Source organism: Rhinopithecus roxellana, chromosome 4 (assembly GCF_007565055.1).
Source record: "Rhinopithecus roxellana isolate Shanxi Qingling chromosome 4, ASM756505v1, whole genome shotgun sequence".
Taxonomy (NCBI): domain Eukaryota; kingdom Metazoa; phylum Chordata; class Mammalia; order Primates; family Cercopithecidae; genus Rhinopithecus; species Rhinopithecus roxellana.
The window spans coordinates 82720974-82742696 of record NC_044552.1 but is presented as its reverse complement, the minus strand read 5'-3'; the positions used below and the strand labels follow the sequence as shown (position 1 = coordinate 82742696).

General features: G+C 39.2%; 1 protein-coding gene and 1 pseudogene across 6 annotated transcripts in view; both read right to left on the bottom strand.

Moving 5' to 3' along the window:
- The window catches only part of SMAP1 (small ArfGAP 1), a 192442-nt gene that overhangs the window by 158225 nt on the left and 12494 nt on the right, over positions 1-21723 (bottom strand). The window lies entirely within an intron of this gene.
- The window catches only part of LOC104668850, a 28021-nt pseudogene continuing 12018 nt past the window's right edge, over positions 5721-21723 (bottom strand).

Below are 21723 nucleotides of genomic sequence, written 5' to 3'. Positions count from 1 at the left end.
TCAGCAGTGGTGAGGCAGCACTCACCACAGGCCTTGGGCGGTGGTGGTCTCGAGGAAAGACTCCTACTTGAAGAAAGGAGAGGAAGAACGGAAAGAACTTTGTCTTGCAGCTTGGATGTCAGCTCAGCCACAGCAGAACAGAGCATTAAGCAGATTCCTAAGCTTCCTGACCCCAGGCCCTGGTTCTCAGACATTTCTGGACCCACCCTGGGCCAGTGGGGAGCTCGCTGTCCTGAAGGAAGGATACAAGCCAGGCTGGATTCACCACCTGCTGACTGAAGAGCTCTTGGGCCTTGAGTGAACATCAGTGGTAGCCAGGCAGTGGTCGCCACAGGTCCTGGGTAAGACTCAGTGCTATGCTGGTTTCAAGTCTAATCCAGCGCAGTCCCAGTGGTGGTGGTCACATGGGTACTTGTTTCACCCCTCCCTCAGCCACAGGAGAATGCACGGAGAGAGAAACTCCATTTGTTTGGAGGAAAGTAAGGTAAGAAAACAAGAGTCTCTGCCTGGTAATCCAGGGGATTCTCTCAGATCTCACCTAAACCACCAAAGCAGTACCTCCACTGGTCTGCAAGAGTCTGTGTTCCCCCTAATGCAGATGCAGCTGTAGTGAACAAAGACTTAAATCAGGATACTCAATTCCTTTGTATAGCTGGACAACCTTCCCAAGAAGGATGAGGACAAACAAGCCTAGACAGCAAAGACCACAATAAATACCTAACTCTTCAATGCCCAGACATCAACAAACATCCACAAGCATCAAGACCATCCAAGAAAACATGACCTGCCCAAATGAACTAAATAAGGCACAAATGATCAATCCCAGAGTGTCAGAGATATGTGACCTTCCAGGCGGAGAATTCTAAACAGCTGTTTTGACGCAGCTCAACAAAATTCAACATAACACTGAGAAGGAACTCAGAATTCTATCGGATCAATTTAACAAGAGATTGAAATAACTTAAAAATCAAGCAGAAATTCTGAACCTGAAAAATTCAACTGACATACTGAAGAATGCATCAGTCTCTCAACAGAATTAATCAAGCAGAAGAAATAATTCGTAAGCTTGAAGCAGGCTATTTCAAAATACAGTCAGAAGAGACAAAAGAATAAAAGGATAAAAAAGAATGAAGTATGCCTACGAAATCTAGAAAACAGTCCTAAAATGGCAGATCTAATAGTCAGTGGCCTAACAAGGAGGTAGAGAGATAGGGTAGAAGGCTGATTCAAAGGGATAATAACAGATAATTTTCTAAACCTAGACAAAAATACCACAATTCAAAAGCACAGAGAGGTTACAGATTTAACTGAAATCAGACTACCTCAAGACATTTAATTACCAAACTCCTGAATGTCAAAGATAAAGGATCTTAAATGAAGATAAAATAAACAAATAACATACAAAGGAGCTTTAATACATCTGGCAGCAGATGTCTCAGAGGAAACCCTACAGGCCAGGAGAAAGTTTAAAGTGCTGGAGGAAAAAACTTTTATCCTAGAATAGTATATCAAGGGAAAATATCCCTCAAGTGAAGGAGAAATAAAGACATTGCCAGGCAAACAAAAGCTAAGAGATTTCATCAACACCAGACATGTCCTATAAGAAATGCTGAAGGAAGTTCTTCAAAATGAAAGAAAAGGATGTTAACGAGCAATAAGAAATCATCTTAAAGTAAAAAGCTCACTGGTAATAGTAAGCACATTAAAAAAACACAGAATATTGCAGCACTGTAATTGTGGTGTATAAACTGCTCATATCTTTAGCAGAAAGGTCAAGAGAGGAACCTATCAAAAAATTACTACATCTTTTCAATACACAGACAATGCAATAAGATAGAAATAACCAAAAGTTTAAAAGTGGAGGGGATGAACTTAGAGTGTAGAGGTTTTATTAGTTTTCTCTTTGCTTGTTTTTGTAATTAATATTAAGTTGTCATCAGTGTAAAATAATGGATTATGTTATTTGCAAGCCTTATGGTAACATCAAGCCAAAAAAACCTACACAAGATACATAAAAAATAAAAAGCAATGAATTAAAACATACCACCAGAGAAAATCATCTTCATGAAAAGACAAGAAGCTGCTGGGCGTGGTGGCTCAAGCCTGTAATCCCAGCACTTGGGGAGGTCGAGGCAGGCAAATCACAAGGTCAGGAGTTCGAGACCAGCCTGGCCAACATGGTGAAACCCCGTCTCTACTAAAAATACAAAAAACAGGCCAGGCGCGGTGGCTCAAGCCTGTAATCCCAGCACTTTGGGAGGCCGAGACGGGCGGATCACGAGGTCAGAAGATCGAGACCATCCTGGCTAACATGGTGAAACCCCGTCTCTACTAAAAAATACAAAAAACTAGCCGGGTGAGGTGGCGGGCGCCTGTAGTCCCAGCTACTCGGGAGGCTGAGGCAGGAGAATGGTGTAAACCCGGGAGGTGGAGCTTGCAGTGAGCTTGCAGTGAGGCGGAGCTTGCAGTGAGCCCGGCCACTGCACTCCAGTCCGGGCGACAGAGCGAGACTCCGTCTCAAAAAAAAAAAAAAAAAAAAAAATACAAAAAACTTAGCTGGGCATGGTGGCGGGCACCTGTAACCCCAGCTACTCAAGAGGCTGACGCAGGAGAATTGCTTGAACCCAGGAGGCAGAGGTTGCAGTAAGCCGAGATCACGCCACTGCACTCCAGCCCCAGCAACAGTGTGAAACTCTGTCTCAAATGGGAAAAAAAAAAAAGGAAAAAAGGAAAAGAAGACCACAAAACAACCAGAAAACAAATAACAAAATGGCAGTATTAAGTCCTTACATATCAATAACATTGAATGTAAATGAATTAAACTCTCCAATCAAAAGACAAACAGTGGCTAAATGTATAAAAAAGCAACATCCAATGATCTATTGCCTACAAGAAACACACTTCACCTATAATAACACACAAAGACTGAAAATAAAGGGAGGGAAGAAGATAGTGCATGCAAATAGAAATCAAAAAAGAGCAGGAGTAGCTTATATGGGACAAAACAGATTTCAAGAGAAAAACTACAGAGATAAAGGTCATTTTAGAATGATAAAGGGGTCAACTCAGCAAGATGATATAACAATTGTAAATATATATGCACCCAACACTGTAAAACCCAAATATATAAAGCAAATATTATTAGAGCTAAAGACAAAGATAAAACCCAAGTTAACAGCTGGAGATTTCAACACCCCACTTTCAGCATTAGACAGATCATCCAGACAGAAAATTAACAAAGAAACATTGGACTTAATCTGAACTATAGACCAAAATGAACCTAACAGATATCTGCAAAACATTTCATCCAACAGCTGCAGAATACACATTCTTCTCCTCAGCACACGGATCATTTTCAAGGACAGACTATATGCTGAGTCACAAAACAACTCTTAAAATTCAAAAAAATTGAATTCACATCAAATATCTTCTCTGAACACGACAGAATAAAACTAGAAATCAGTATCAGGAAGAATTATGTATACCATACAAACATGGAAATTAAATAGTATTCTCCCGAACGGCCAAGGGATCAATGTAGAAATTTAAAAGGAAATTTTAAATGTCTTGAAACAAATAAACATAAAAACACAACATACAAAAACCTGTAGGATAAGGCAAACGCAGTACTAAGAGAAAAGTTTATAGTAATAAGCGCCTACATTACAAAAGCAGAAGACTTCAAATAAATAACATAATGATGCAGCTTTAAACACTAGCAAAGCAAAGGCAAACCAAGCCCAAAATTAGGAGAAAAGAAACAATAAAGATCGGAGCAGAAATAAATGAAATTGAAATAAAAAATACAAAAGATCAATGAAACAAAATGCTGTTTTTTTTGAAAAGCTAAGCAAAAGATAAGCCAGACAAAGAAAGAAAGAAGACACAAATAAAATCAGAGATGAAAAAGGAGACATTACAACCAATACTGCAGAAATTCAAACGATCATTAGAGGCTACTATGAGAAACTATATGCCAATAAATTGGAAAAGCTAGATTAAATGGATAATTTCCTAGACACAAACAATCTACCAAAATTAAACCACAAAGAAATCCAAAATCTAAATAGACCAATAACAAGAAATGAGATTGAAGCTGTAATACAAAGTATCCCAGCAAAGAAAAGTCCAGGACCCAATGGCTTCACTGCTGAATTCTATCAAACATTTAAAGAAGAACTAATACCAATCCTACTCGAACTATTCTGACAAACAGAGGAGGAGGGAATACTTCCAAACTCATTCTACAAGGCTAGTATCACCCTGATACCAAAACCAGACAGACACATCAAAGAAAAGGAAGTCAATATCCTGATGAACACTGATGCAAAATTCCTCAACAAAATACTAGCAAACCAAATTAAACAACATATTAAAAAGATCATTCATCATGATCAAGTGGGATTTATCCCAAGGATGCAATGATAGTTCAACATATGCAAAGTAACCAATGTGACACATCATATCAACAGACCGAAGGACAAAAACCACATAATCATTTCAACTGATACTGAAAAAGATTCTGATAAAATTCAACATCCCTTTATGATAGAAATCCCAAAAAAACAAAGTATGGAAGGAACATATGTCAACACAATAAAAGCCATATATGACACACCCCCAGCTAGTATCATACTGAATGGGGAAAAACTGAAAGCCTTTCCTCAAAGACCTGGATGCCCACTATCACTACTGTTATTCAACATAACAGTCAAACAATGTCTAGCTAGAGCAATCGGACAAGAGAAAGAAAGGGCATCCAATTTGGAAAGGAAAAAGTCAAAGTATCCTTGTCTGTAGGTAATATGATCTTATATTTGGAAAAAATTAGACTCTACCAAAAAAACTATTAGAATAAACAAATTCAGTAAGGTTCTAGGATACACAATCAATATACAAAAATCAGGGCCGGGCGCGGTGGCTCAAGCCTGTAATCCCAGCACTTTGGGAGGCCGAGACGGGCGGATCACGAGGTCAGGAGATCGAGACCATCCTGGCTAACATGGTGAAACCCCGTCTCTACTAAAAAATACAAAAAACTAGCCGGGCGAGGTGGCGGGCGCCTGTAGTCCCAGCTACTTGGGAGGCTGAGGCAGGAGAATGGCGTAAACCCGGGAGGCGGAGCTTGCAGTGAGCTGAGATCCGGCCACTGCACTCCAGCCCGGGCGACAGAGCGAGACTCCGTCTCAAAAAAAAAAAAAAAAAAAAAAAAAAAAAAATCAGTAGCATTTCTACTTGTCAAGAGCAAACAATGAGAAGAAGCAATCAAGAAGGTAATTCCATTACAATAGCTACAAACACAGTAAGATAAATAAACTTAAAGAAATGAAAGATCTCCAGAGTGACTAGAATAAAACATTGATGCAAGAAATTGAAAAAGACACACAAAAAAACTGAAATATATTCCATGTTTATGGATTGAAAGATTCAACATTGGATTTTTGTTGTTTCGTTTAAATTATACCTTTGATCCTAAGATAAACCAAGCAGTTAAATAATTTCAAAAAGTAAACAACAGACATTATCCTCAAGTTATCAAGGCGTCTACAAGGTACCTTTACCCCCAAACCCTATATAGTATACAGTTACACAGGTGAGAACCAAATTCAGGTTTCCAACAAAAATTATAAAATGTTATTCAGCAAAAGCTGCAATTCTCTACAGCAGCTCGTGAGATTACTCTGGATTCCTCTGCAATGGCTGTCAAGACTGTGAGCCTCTCACATTCTACTTGGCTAACAGGCTAGGTCCCAGGAAGTGAGAGCCAACAGTCACTCAACACTTCATTGTGTCACTTCATATATACTATTATGTCTCCTTGCTTTTCAACAATTTCTTCTAGGTTTCAAATAGTTCTGAATCCAGTTTCCAAGGTAATACCGCTGGGTTACGTATAGATTTTTCCCTCTTCAAGTACATCAGGATATGGTTTAGCTTTATTAAATTTCCAGATTTTCACTGTGTAAATAAGCAGATACAACAGAAAACAGATCAGCTCCAGAGCCAGGATGGCCAGAAGGAGATCAATATATAATCTGATCTGCTGGGTTCCAGGAAGGAATTGCTGCAACACAGTATGAAGATAATTATTGTTACCAATGGAGTGTATCATTAATGCAAATTCTTTGAGATGCCTTATACACCAGTAGATCAAGTTATAGCCTCGATTTCTGACTTTGCTGTGGTGATATTGGATATACCATTCAAGATGTAAATGGAATATCCACCACAAGATAACTTTCCCAAGGATTACGACCATTTGAATTTTAAGAGGGTTGGTGTAGTATCCTGGGCACCTGTCTTCATTTAGATTAGGGTAAGAACAAACCACATCTGTTAAAAACGCTAAAAGTAACACAACATGAATAAACAAGAGAAGACTTTCTATGAGGACTGTAGGAAAAAGAATCAGGGTCTAAAATGAGCTTCTAGTGAGTAATGTTAAAAGAAGCTGGGTATCCAGAAGTGGGTCATCTTCAATACTTTGAGTGATATCCAAGAAACTCCTTAAATTTTTAACCAATTTTGCTTTAGATGTATGAGTCTCAAATCAACCTCCAGGTCTCACAGTTTTTCATTTTCTCAACCCCTCCATCCTTCCCCCAATGTCATTTTCCAAAGCTGGAGGCAAAAGTTTTAGCCAACCTGGCCTCTCCACCTGTCAGAATTGATATTGTTAAAATGTCCATACTACCCAAAGCAATCTACAGATTCAATGCAATCCCTATTAAAACACAATGATGGCCAGGCAAGGTGGTTCATGCCTGTAATCCCAGCACTTTGGGAGGCCAAGGTGGGTGGATCATGAGGTCAAGAGATGGAGATCATCCTGGCCAACATGGTGAAACCCCGCCTTTACTAAAAATACAAAAATTAGCTGGCTGTAATGGCACACACCTGTAGTCCTAGCTACTCAGGAGACTGAGGCAGGAGAATCGCTTGAACCTGGAAGGCAGAGGTTGCAATGAGCGGATATTGCACCACTGCCCTCCAGCCTGGCGACAGACCAAGACTCTGTCTTAAAAAAAAAAAAAAGACGTTCTTCACAGAAATCCTAAAATTTACATGAAACCACAAAAGACCCAGAATAGCCCAGGCAACCCAAAGCAAAAAGAACAAAACTGGAGGAATCACATTACCTGACTTCAAATTATACTACAGATCTTCTAAAACGGCCTACCAAAATAAAAACAAATCATAGTACAGAGCTATAGTAACCAAAACAGCATGGTACTGGTATAAAAACAGACATATAGGCTGGGCGCAGTGGCTCACGCCTGTAATTCCAGCACTTGGGAGGCAGACGCAGGTGCATTATGAAGTCAGGAGATTAAGATCATCCTGGCTAACACGGTGAAACCCCGTCTCTACTAAAAACACAAAAAATTAGCCGGGTGTGGTAGTGGGCGCCTGTAGTCCCAGCTACTCAGGAGGCTGAGGCAGGAGAATGGCATGAACCCGGCAGGCAGAGATTGCTATGAGCCGAGATCACACCACTGCACTTCAGCCTGGGCAACAGACCGAGACTCCGTCTCAAAAAAAAAAAAAAAAAAGAAAACAGACACATGGACAAATGGAATCAAATAGAAAATCCAGAAATAAATCCATACATCTGCAGTGAACTCATTTTTGACGAAGTGGCCCAGAACATACATTGGGTAAAGAGCAGTCTCTCCAATAAATGGTACTGGGAAAACTGGATATGCATATGCAGAAGAATAAAACTAGACCCGTATCTCTCACCATACAAAATTCAAGTCAAAATAGATTAAAGGCTTAAATCTAAGACCTCAAACTATGAAACTACTAAAAGAAAACATTGGGAAAATTCTGCCCAGGCAAAAATTTATTGAGTAGTACCCCAAAAACACAGGCAACCAAAGCAAAAATGGACAAATGGGATCACATCAAGTTATAAAGCTTTGGCACAAAAAAGGAAACAATCAACAAAGAGACAACCCATAAAATGAGATAAGATATTTACAAACTCTCCATCTGACAAGGGATTAATAACCAGAATATATAATGAGCTCAAACAACTCCATAGGAAAAAATATAATAACCTGATTTTAAAATGGGCAAAAGATCTAATCAGACATTTCTCCAAAGAAATCATACAGATGGCAAACAAGTATATGAAAAGGTGCTCAACATCACTGATTATCAGAGAAATGTAAATTAAAACTACAATGAGATATCATCTCACTCCAGTTAAAATGGTTTTTATGCAAAAGACAGAAAATAACAAATGCCAGCATGGATGTGGAGAAGAGGGAACCCTTGGACACTACTGGTGGGAATGCAAATTAGTGCAACCACTATGAAGAACAGTATGGAGATTCCTCAAAAAAACTAAAAATAGACCTACCATATGATCCAGCAATCTCACCGCTAGGTATATGCCCAAAAGAAAGGCAATAATTATACTGAAGAGATACCTGCATGGCCATGTTTATTGTGGTGCTATTCACAATAGCCAACATTTGGAAGCTACCTAAGTGTCCATCAACAGCGGAACGCATAAAGACAACGTGGTACATATACACAATGGAGTACTATATTCAGCAATAAAAACGAATGAGGTCCTGTCATCTGCAACAACATGGATGAACTAGAGGACGTTATATTAAGTGAAATAAGCCAGGCACAGAAAGACAAACTTTTCACATTCTCACTCTTATGGGAGCTAAAAATTAAAAAACAATTGAACTCACGGAGATAGACAGTAAAATGATGATTACTAGAAACTGGGAAGAGGTTGGTGCAGAGGGCCACAGAATTGAGATGGTTAATGGGTACAAATATACAGTTAGAATGAATAAGATCTAGTATTTGATAACAAAACAGGGTGATTACAGTCAACAATAATTTATCACACATTTTAAAATAACTAATAGTAAAATTAGAATGTTTGTGACATAAAGAAATGATAAATGTTTGAGGTGATGGAAACCTCATTTACCCTGATGTGATTATTATACTTTGTATGCCCATATCAAAATATCCCATTACCCCATAAATACATCCACCTACTATTATATGTACCCATACAAATTAAAAAATCAGTGAAGCAGAAAACCAAAAGGCAACAAAAAAGTCAATGAAAATAAAAACTGATTATTTGAAAAACATCAATAAAATCGGTAAATCTCTAGCCAGGCTGAAGAGGAAAGAGAGAAAATACAAACTACCAATATCAGCAAACAGAGATGCAACATTACTACAGATTCTACAGATATCATAATAAGGGAATATTATAAACAACTTTATGCTATAAGTGCACCAACTCCTTGAAAGACACAAATGAGCTCTCTCCAGAAGGAAAAGATAACCTGAATGGCCTAATATCTATTAAATAAACTGAATCTGTTCAGCAAAAAACAAACAAAAACTCAAGGCCCAGATAGCTTTACTGGGGAAATCTACCAAACAATTAAGGAATAGTGTCAGTTCTATACAAACTCCTCCAGAAATTGAGGGGAAAAAAACAGTGGGGAAGAGGGGAATGGGGAGGACGCGAATACTACCTAATCCATTTTGTGAGCCTAAAATTATTCTGATACCAAACCAGACAAAGATATCACAAGAAATGAAACCTACAGTTTAATACCCTTCATGAAAATATGTAAAATTATAGCAAATCAAATTCAAATACATATATAAAAGGGTAATACATCATGACCAAGTGTAGTTTCTCCCAGGAATGCAATGTTTTTTTTTTTTTTGGAGACGGGGTCTTGCTCTGTCGCCCGGGCTGGAGTGCAGTGGCCAGATCTCAGCTCACTGCAAGCTCCGCCTCCCGGGTTTACGCCATTCTCCTGCCTCAGCCTCCAGAGTAGCTGGGACTACAGGCGCCCGCCACCTCGCCCGGCTAGTTTTTTTTTTTTTTTGTATTTTTAGTAGAGACGGGGTTTCACTGTGTTAGCCAGGATGCAAAGTTTAATGTGTGAAAAACAATGCAGTTTAATATATTAAAGAATTTAAAAAACGACTGGGTGCAGTGGCTCACGCCTGTAATCCCAGCACTTTGGGAGGCCAAGGCGAGCAGATCACCTGAGGTCGGGAGTTCGAGAACAGCCTGACCAACATGGAGAAATCCCATCTCTACCAAAAACACAAAATTAGCTGGCCGTGGTGGTACATGCCTGTGATCACAGCTACTCAGGAGGCTGAGGCAGGAGAATCGCTCGAACCCAGGAGGCGGAGGTTGCAGTGAGCCAAGATCACACCATTGCATTCCAGCCTGGGCAACACGAGCGAAACTCTGTCTCAAAAAACAAACAAAAAATAATAATTCAAAAACTATATGATCATCTCGAAAGATGCAAAAAAGCATTTGATAAAATTCAATATACATTTCTGATGAAAATTCTCAGCAAACTAGCAACAAAGGAAATTTTCTCAACTTGATAAAAGGTATCTGTAAGACTTTTACATACAAGATAAAGTCTGAACCCTTTCTCCCTTAGTATCAGGAACAAGACAAGCAAGTCCACTTTCACCACTTCTATTTTACTAGATTCTAGTCAGTGCAATAAAACAAGCAAAATGAAATAAAAGGTATTCACATTGGAAAAAAAGCAAAAATTGCCTTTATTCGAGGATGGTAACTGTCTAGGTAGGAGATCTAATAGAATCCACGAAAAAAGCGATGAAAACAAATAAGGGAGGTTAACTAAGTTGCACGATGTAAGTGTGCAGCAACCTATGGTATTTCTTTTTTCTTTTTTTTTGTGACGGAGTCTCGCTCTGTCACCCAGGCTGGAGTGAAGTGGCCGGATCTCAGCTCACTGCAAGCTCCGCCTCCCGGGTTTACGCCATTCTCCTGCCTCAGCCTCCCGAGTAGCTGGGACTACAGGCGCCCACCACCTCGCCTGGCTAGTTTTTTTTTTTTTTGTATTTTTTTTTAGTAGAGACGGGGTTTCACAGTGTTAGCCAGGATGGGGTATTTCTATATACCAGTAATAATCAGAAATTAAAATTTTAAAAACATCTTTTACAATAGCATTAAAAAATAAAATTTTATGGAAAAATCTAACAAAAAATAAGCAAGGCCCATACACTGAAAACTATAAAATACTGCCAAGCAAAATTAAATAAGATCTAAATAATTGGAGAGATACATTTTGTTCAGATTGGAAGACTCTATATTAATAAAGACGTCAATTATCTCTCAAATGGATCTACAGACTCAAAGTATTCCCCATTGAAATCTAAGATTATTTGTAGAAACTGACAAAGCGATTCTAAACTTCATATGAAAATTCAAGGCCGGGCGCGGTGGCTCAAGCCTGTAATCCCAGCACTTTGGGAGGCCGAGACGGGCGGATCACGAGGTCAGGAGATCCAGACCATCCTGGCTAACACGGTGAAACCCCGTCTCTACTAAAAATACAAAAAAAAACTAGCCGGGCGAGGTGGCGGGCGCCTGTAGTCCCAGCTACTCGGGAGGCTGAGGCAGGAGAATGGCATAAACCCGGGAGGCGGAGCTTGCAGTGAGCTGAGATCTGGCCACTGCACTCCAGTCCGGGCGACAGAGCGAGACTCTGCCTCAAAAAAAAAAAAAAAAAGGAAAGAAAATTCAAGAAACCTAGAATAGCCATAACAATTTTGAAAAAAATAACAAAGTTGGAAGACTTACACTACCCTACTTCCAGACTTATTAAGAAGCTACAGTAATAAAGACTGTACAATACTGGCATAAAGGCAGACAAACAGGTCAATGGAACATAATACATTTCAGAAGTGCTCCCTCCTGGACATATATGGTCAATTAACTTTTTTACAAAGGTACAAAAGGAGAAAGACTAATATTTTCAAGAAATGGTTCTCAGGCCGGGCACAGTGGCTCACACCTGTAATTCCAGCACTTTGGGATGCCAAGGCAGGTGGATCACCTGAGGTCAGAGTTCAAGACCAGCCTGGCCAACATAGTGAAACCCCATCTCTACTAAAAATACAAAAATTAGCCAGGCGTGGTGGTGCACACCTGTAATTCCAGCTACTCAGGAGGCTGAGGCACGACATGAGAATCACTTGAACCAGATTGGGAGGTAGAGTATGCAGTGAGCCAAGATCGCACCACTGCACTCCAGCCTGGGTGATAGAGTAAGACTCTGTTTCAAAAAAAAAAAAAAATTGTTCTCAAAGGATCAAATATATCCATATGCAAAAAAAAAAAAAAAAAAAAAACTTTGATCCATTCCTTGTATCATATATAAAATGCAACTCAAAATTGATCATGGACTTGAATATAAAACATATCTCTGTAAAACTTTTAGGAAACAACATAGGAGAAAATCTTCAGGATCTAGGGTTAGGCAAATTGTACTTAGACTTGCTGAAAACACAGTACATTAAAAAAATTAATAAATTGAACCTCTTCAAAATTTACTTTTCTTCTATGAAAGACCATGTGAAGAGGATGTAAAGATAAGCTACGAAGTAGGAAAAAGTATTTGCACATATCTGACAAAGGACTAGTATCTAGAATATATAAAGCACTTTCAAAACTCAACAGTAAAAAACAAAATCTATTTAGAAAATGAAACATGAACAGACATTTCACTGAAGAAGATATACAGAGGGAAAACTGGCACATGAAAAGATGTTCAACACCATAAACCACTAGGAGAATCCAAATGGAAACCATTATCACTATTACAACACATCTAACATAATGACTAAAATAAAAAACAGTCACAACACCAAATGCTGGCAAAGATATGGAGAAACTAAATGGCTTACATCATTATTAGATATATAAAATGGTACAACCACTTTGGAAAAGTTTGGCACTTTTTTTATGGATCTCAGCATGCAATCGCCATACAACCCAGCAAACTGCACTACTGGGCACTTATCAGAGAAATAAAAACTTACATCCACACAAAAATCTATACAGCTTTATTTTTAATAGTAAACAACTACAAACAGTTCAGAGGTCCTTCAACAGGTGAATGGTTAAACAAACTATGGTACAAACATATCACAAAATTCTATTTAATAAAAAGAAAAGAACTATTAACAGATACAACAACTTGGACGTGTCTTGAAGGAATTACACCGAGTAAGGCCAATCCCAGAAGGTTGCGTATTGCATGATTCTATTTATATAACATTTTGAAATGGCAAAATTTTGGAAGTGAAAAAAAGATTCGTGGATGCTATGGGTTAGGAATGGATGGGTGGGGTGGGACAGAGAAAAATGTGTGTGGTTTCAACAGGGCAACACAAGAGATTCTTGTGGTATATAACTGTTCCATATCTTGACTATGGTAGCAGATATATGTATTTTCACTTGTGATAAAATTGTATAAAAATACACACACACACACACACATTATCGTATAAGCAAAACTGTAGAAGTCACAGTAAGATTGGTGGGTTGTATCAACATCAGTATATTGATTGTGACATTCGTCTATAATGTTACAAGATGTTACCATTAGGAGAAACTGGATCAAGTGTCTATGTATTTTTTAATCTTTAATCATCCAACATATATTCAACTGTGATTCACACATTATAGTTTCTCTATATATGTTCTGATTTATAGCTTTCCTTCCATCCCAAACATGCACCAAAAGGGTAAAGAAGCTATTATCTCAACCAAATGGTGTCAAAAAAAATGACCATTATTTGTAACCTAACTTAACTCTTCAAAACAGAGGAGCAAAATACTAGAAATACTCAATGCCCCACATTGAGAAAAATGTACTATAATCATTCAGCAATAAATATATGTTACAGCAAATTACATGGTACAACAAAATCTTAATAACCTAAAATCCTACAAAATATATTTCCCTTGGTTAATTGGAATTGTTTTTTGAGAAACTGCTGTTATGTGAAAAGAATACATGGCAAAGAAATTCATCACAAATTTAAGAAAATGATTACTTCATTAAAATAATCCTCACTTTTTAAAATTTAAAAATTAAAACAGCACTGTCCAACTGTACTTTCCATGATGCTGGAAACATTCTATAATCTGCATTATTCAACACATTAGCTCCTAGCCACAGTGGCTATTAAGCCTAGAAATATGGCTAGTGGAACTAAGAAAGTGAACATTTAAATTCGGTTAAATAGTCTTATGGCTAGTGACTTCCACATTGGACAGGACAAACCAAGAACTTACAGAGAAACTTAAAAAACACATAGAGACAGCCAAAATGCAAAAATCATCATCAATATATTAGGTCAATATTTCTCAATCAGGACACTACTGGCATTTTGGGCAGAATAATTCATTGTGCAGAACTGTCCCAAAGAGAGTACTCTCTTCAAACGATAAGGGTATTTTTTCCCAAGTTTAGTTTTATGCCTACTTTTGAAATTACAGAGTATTATTACATTCAAAGAAATTACTAGTTATTAAATTCATAGCAATAATGCATTTTGACCAGCAGAGGGCAGATATATGTTATAAAACCACCACTTGGTATATACCATATTCAAATATTTAAGAAGTCCAATTGTACTAAATCAAAAGACACTATTATATTCATTTACACAAAAAGAATTTTACTTCTGTAAGATAAGAAAGAACTAAAAAAGAACATTATGTTATTTTTTTCAAAAATACCCCGACAAGTCTCCCAGAAACCAATCTTTGTCAACTATATCAGTTTATTCAAGAGTTAACTATAATCCCTCAAACAAAACAAAGTAACCCTGACAAAAGTTCCATTAAGCCTTATTTCAAGGGCCGTTTACACCTATATTAATAACATTCCTTCCGCTACAAAACAAATTCCAAACAATTTTCCTCACAGACCACATAAGCTGTCAGAATTCCAAGAGAAATTAAGCATTTGTTTCAAAAGTAAACTAAACACAGAAAACAAAACAAGCAAGGAAACGTGGGCATTTAAAATGGCAAAAGACTGCCTAAGAAGAGCATCAGAATACTAAAGATTCACTTTCTTAAATCTTACTGTACTGCATAGCAGGTAAAAAACAGACTCTGAAGCAATTTGGGTTTAGCTTCACAACAGAAATTTTCATAAGAGCTTAGAAAATAGTTTTAATGTCTACCAAAAAATACAAAAATCAAATGGCCTTTTCTAGTTCCTTTGATCCTCTGTATTGCATTTAATTTTCCTAACCACATCCCCTACTTAAAACCCTGGCAGGGTGCAATGGCTCATGCCTGTAATCCTAACACTTTGGGAGGCCACGGCAGGAGGATCACTTGAGGCCAAGAGTTCGAGACCAGCCTGGGCAACACAGCAAGTAAGACTCTGTCTCTACAAAAAGAATGTCTTAAATGAGCTGGGCATGGTGGTGTACATCTGTAGTCCCAGCTACCTGGGAGGCTGGGGTAAGAAGATCATTTGAGTCCAGGCGTTTGAGGCTGCAGTGAGCCATTGTGATGCCACTACACTCCAGCCTGGGTGACAGAGTGAGGCTCTATGTCAAAAAACAACAAAAAAAACTCTTCTCCCAAGGCTTCTCTGTTCTGGTTTTCCTTGTCGTCTTCCTTCACAAAGAATGGGATGATTCTACTTCATCCCATCGCCTTTCTACAAAGTCTTCATCATTGACCCTCTGGTTAAAGTGCTGACTCGAGTAACAGGACTTTAGGAAACACTTCTATGCAGGTAACTCCCAAATCAACAATTGTCCCTTTGTCTCTTTTCTCCCAGACATTTCTGCTCAGTACTTACACCTGCCTTCAGAAAGGTATGTACAAAGCACGTCCATTAAGTATATGCACAAACCTGTTTACCTGGCTGTTCCTACATGAAGTAACTTTGCCATTCTCCTTTAAGTTTGATTCCACTCTTCCTCAAGAACTACCTCTTTTATTAAAAACCTTCCCAACCCCCATTCTTGGTGATTTTTACTTTCTCTGAATTTATTTAACATCTAATGTTTGCGCTACCCTTTTCAGAATACACTCTGTGTTTATGGCCTGCCTCTTTAAAGTAAAGGCTCCTCAGGGCAGGACAGGGTAGGGCTTCTGCTGTGCATCCCTCACTAATGTCTACTCTAGTGAACCAGCAGATAAAAAGTTAAAAAAAAAAAAAAAAAGTATTCACTACTTTATTTTCCTGAGGCTTCCATCAAGTATTTTTGCACGGGCCTAGTCTCAGAATCTGTTCAACTACATTTTTTACCAAACAAAATATAATTCACAAATGCTTCCTGCAAAGTGATAAAATGAATGAGTGCTCAAAAAAAAACTAAGACCTGGCATAATTACCAAACACCTACTCATGTATCAAACCCTTACTTTGTGCCAGACATTACTTCACGAGCTCAGTTAATCCTCACAACCCTGTGACACAGGTATTACCATTCTACATGTAATGACACTGGGGCTCATAAAGTTTAAATACCACACTCCTACCACAAAGAAGGAAGGAGGGAGTGAAAGGAAAGAAAGAAATGAGAGCCAGCAGTGGGAGAGCTGAGCCTTCAAAACAGAGCAGTGAGCTGTCAAAGCCCATGTTTTCCCTACCAAACTAGCCTGCCTCTCAAAGAGAAGAGAAGAGCAGTGACTACCAACCCACATACAACTGGAGGAAGAATACTACAGAGGAAATATTACCATATAACTACTGTTTTTTTACTTTATCGTGTAAACTTGGGTAGAAGGAATAAAAATGTAAACAAGTTCAGCCGGGCGCGGTGGCTCAAGTCTGTAATCCCAGCACTTTGGGAGGCCGAGGCGGGCGGATCACAAGGTCAGGAGGTCAAGACCATCCTGGCTAACACAGTGAAACCCCGTCTCCACTTAAAAAAAAATACAAAAAATTAGCCGGGCGAGATGGCGGCGCCTGTAGTCCCAGCTACTCGGGAGGCTGAGGCAGGAGAATGGCGTGGACCCAGGAGGCGGAGCTTGCAGTGAGCTGAGATCCGGCCACTGCACTCCAGCCTGGGCAACAGAGCGAGACTCCGTCTCAAAAAAAAAAAAAAAAAAAAAAAAAAATGTAAACAAGTTCAGAATACCATAAGGACACTGAAAAACTCAGAAAGATCTTTAAGGAACTAATAAAATCTACACATGCAGCATTCATTCCCCTGAAAATTTTAAGTGTTAGTTTACTTTGGCAAAGAAGTTGAACTTTGGTGATCAATTAAGGATTTGGTGGTCATTAGTATGTTATAAAATAAAAGAAGAAATGGAGCTTAATTTTTAAGAATCCATAATCCTTGTTTCACCTGATGGTCTTAAAGTTTAGCCCTTGTCAAATCAAAAATTTCTTTGCCCAGGTGACTGAGAATCCTTAAAAAAAATCAGCGGCCAGGTGTGGTGGCTCAAGCCTGTAATCCCAGCACTTTGGGAGGCCGAGACGGGCGGATCACGAGGTCAGGAGATCGAGACCATCCTGGCTAACATGGTGAAACCCCGTCTCTACTAAAAAATACAAAAAACTAGCCGGGCGAGGTGGCGGGCGCCTGTGGTCCCAGCTACTCGGGAGGCTGAGGCAGGAGAATGGCATAAACCCGGGAGGCGGAGCTTGCAGTGAGCTGAGATTCGGCCACTGCACTCCAGCCTGGGCGACACAGTGAGACTCTGTCTGAAAAAAAAAGAAAATCAGCTTAAATTTTCAAAAATCTGATTAAGCACAGTAAAGCCCTCTTTATTTTGTTCACCCCTTCACCAATGCTCTAGTGCTTTCCATCTATCTGTACAATCTCTCAAACACAAAAATATTTACAAATACCTCTTATTTTCCACACTATTTACAGATTTATATCAAGAGATAACCATTTGTTCCTAGTTAACATTGTAGATGACAAACAAATACCATCCCAAATTTTGAAAACATGTTTACATTACTGCCAAATTTATGTTTGAATAAACTGGTTAAATAATAGATAATCCTTGCTCACTCTGATAACTAATTATCTTCTTAATATACTGCCATTACATAGATAACAGTTTGGTTAAGCATAAAAACCCACAATTTACCTCCCTTCTCACTGTGCACAAGGACTGAATTTAAAGAGAATGAAAAGATTAAAAAGCTAGGTGTTATCTTTTGTAAAGGTCAAGGGTAACACATTAATATGTGACCTGACAAAGTAACAGACAGATTTCCAGAAGACTTGGGTTCACTCCCATGTTCTCTCACCGTTCCATTGCTTTGAACAAGTCATTTAGCCTCTTTTATCTCTCTAGTATAGAAGACTCGAACAGATACCATACAGGTCTCTTCTACGTCTAAACTTTCAACAATTCCATAATTACTAAAAAATATATAGATATAGATCAGAAACTGAAAATATTTTTCCAAAATGCTCAACCCACTTATTCATGGTCTTATGGGTGTAATATAGAGATGAATGGTACAGCCTACCAGGATACACAGAAGAATGAATGTTGTCTGGAATTTTGTGTTCTCTTGGCCCAATGACTGGTCAAGAGAGAAATGTGAAAAGGGTTGCCAATCCCACCCTCCCAAAATATAGGGGCAAATCCTAACAGAATAGAAATGACCAATGAGCACATTAAAAATGTTCAATATTCGCAGTGGCTCACGCCTGTAATCCCAACACTTTCGGAGGCCAAGGCAGGTGAATCACAAGGTCAGGAGTTCAAGACCAGCCTGGTCAAGATGGTGAAACCCCATCTACTAAAAATACAAAAAAATTAGCCAGGCATGGTGGCGGGCGCCTGTAATCCCAGCTACTCGGGAGGCTGAGGCAGAGAACTGCTTGACCCCAGGAAGCGGAGGCTGCAGTAAGATGAGATTGTGCCACTGCACTCCAGCCTGAGCGACAGAGTGAAATTCCGTCTCAAAAAAAAAAAAAAAAAAAAAAAAAAAGTTCAATCTTAAGAGTACCAAGAAAATGCAAAATAATATAACATTTTCACCAACTGTATTAAGGAAGCCTTTTTAAAATACAAATGCCCAGTAACAGACTGGGTACAATAAGTCAGCAACTCCTTTTTTGAGATGGAGTCTCACTCTCACCAGGCTGGAGTACAGTGGCATGATCTCCAGTCACTGCAACCTCTGCCTCCCAGGTACAAGAGATTCTCCTGCCTCAGCCTCCCGAGTAGCTGGGATTACAGGCGTGTGTCACCAGGCCTGGCTAATTTTTGTATTTTTAGTAGAGACAGGGTTTCACTATGCTGGCCAGGCTGGTTATGTACTCATGACCTCAAGTGATCCACTCGCCTCGGCCTCCCAAAGTGCTAGGATTACAGGCATGAGCCACAGCACTCACCTAGCCATTCTTTATATAGTAGTGGTGGGAAAGTAAACTGGTCCCAACACTTCTGGCAATACAGATCAAACAGGTTTTAATCTGATATACTCTTTAACATAGACCTTAGATTTTATTCTGAAGAAAAAAGTGTGCACACAAAGCTTTGTAGCAGCAGTATATGCAATCACAAAAGTTAGAAAACATACCAATCAGTGGAGAGGGATTATTTTTTACAAATTTTTCTTTTTTTTTTTTTTGAGACAGAGTCTTGCTCTGCCGCCCAGGCTGGAGTGCAGTGGCCAGATCTCAGCTCACTGCAAGCTCCGCCGCCTGGGTTTAGGCCATTCTCCTGCCTCAGCCTCCCGAGTAGCTGGGACTACAGGCGCCCGCCACCTCACCCGGCTAGTTTTTTGTATTTTTTTAGTAGAGACGGGGTTTCACCATGTTAGCCAGGATGGTCTCGATCTCCTGACCTCGTGATCCGCCCGTCTCGGCCTCCCAAAGTGCTGGGATTACAGGCTTGAGCCACCGCGCCCGGCCATTTTTTACAAATTTTTAAAGTATTTTAAAACACTGACTATTAGCCAATATTCTGTGCAGAAGGCCGGGCATGTTGCCTCACGCCTGTAATCCCCAGCACTTGGGGAGGCCAAGGCAGGTGGATCACTTGAGGTCAGGAGTTCGAGACCAGCCTGGCCAATACGGCAAAACCCCGTCTCTACTAAAAATACAAAAGTTAGCTGGGTGTGGTGGTGGGCACATGTAATCCCAGCTACCTGGGAGGCTGAGGCAGGAGAATTGCTTGAACCCAGGAAGCAGAGGTTGCAGTGAGCCAAGATAGCGCCATTACACTCGAGCCTGGGTGAAGAGGAAGACTCCATCTCAAAAAAAAAAAAAAAAAAAAAAAAAAAAAAAAAAAATTCTGTGCAAAGAATAACCTTAAATCCTCTATGATGTCCCACTATCCTTATTCTCAGCAAATGACTTTATCAACTAATTGACCCCTCACATTTCAGACCCATCTTATTCTCTCACAAATTGATCCACAGTCTTCCTGATCTTTTTTCTCCTGTCAAAAGCTAACCATTTCATTTGTATTTTAAATTTTCTCTAAACCTTGCATTAACATATTACCTAAATATGCCACACTTGCTTCTTAGAGAGCTTGCTGCTCTTAGTCATGAAAAAGGAAACCCTACTGGCTATCCCTGCAGCCCTATTAGCACCTAATAGAAAATCCTGCACCTAGAGGCACCAAAAAACCTGATGTTCTAAAGATTCCATAAGCAACTTTAGAACTGTGTATGAATAACACAAGTCCTCAAGAAAAAAACATTAAACCACTGTTTTCCATAATGTTTTCAAAGCACTCATTAGTATTCTAATTGACTTGGCACACACACAAAAAACACACACACAAAAAAAAGGCACCAAAGATTTTTCATTCTTTAAATCAGTATCAAGAAGTGTGTCACTTCTGCAGTCTTTACTCAGACCATTAAATTTATTTTCAAGGAAGACAAAAAAAACTTTAGGAGTGTATATGTTACAAAAATTCAAATAAAAGAATTGAGAAACTGCTACATAATCTACAGTAACTGTTAACATCAGCAAAAGAAGTAAACAACGTATTTGTATTTTGTTTGTTTTTGTTTTTGAGACAGGGTCTTACTCTGTTGCCCAGGTTGGAGTGCAGTGGCACAATCAGGCTCACTGAAGCCTTGACCTCCTCAGGAGATCCTCCTACCTTAGCCTCCCAAGTAGCTGGCACCACAGGCATGTGCTACCACACTCAGTTTTTTTTTTTTTTTTTTTTTTTTTTTTTACTTTCTGTAGAGACAGAGTTTCGCCATTTTGCCAAGGCTGGCCTCAAACTTCTGGGCTCAAGTGATCCAACTGCCTTGGCCTCCCAAAGTGCTGGGATTAGAAGTGTGAGCCACCATTCCTAGCCTATGCACTGTATTTTGTTTAAATAAACTCCCTCATCCCAGACCTATTTTCTGTCCCTGTAAGTTTTATCCTTTTATTTAATAGAAATCCATGTAATTATGGCTAGGCGCAGTGGCTGACGCCCATAATCCCAGCACTGTGGGAGGCCGAGGCAGGTGGATCACCTGAGGTTAGGAGTTCAAGACAAGCCTGGCCAACATGGTGAAACCCCGTTTCTACTAAAAATACAAAAATTAGCTGGGTGTGGTGGCGCGTGCCTGTAATCCCAGCTACTCGAGAGGTTGAGGTAGGAAAATCACTTGAACCCGAGAGGTGGAGGCTGCAGTGAGCCGAGATCACACCACTGCACTCTAGCCTGGGAGACACAGTGATACTCCATCTCAAAAACAAACAAACAAACAAACAAAAAAAACAAAAAACAAAAAAAAAAAAAACAAGAAATCCATGTATTTGTAATCTATACTATGTAGTCTTTTGTGTATGGATTCTTTTGCTAAACAGAATGTTTTTATGACTCATCCACTAGTTCATTGCTTTGTATTGCAAAACATTATTCCACTGTACAAATGCACTATTTTCTTTATTCATTCATCAACTGAC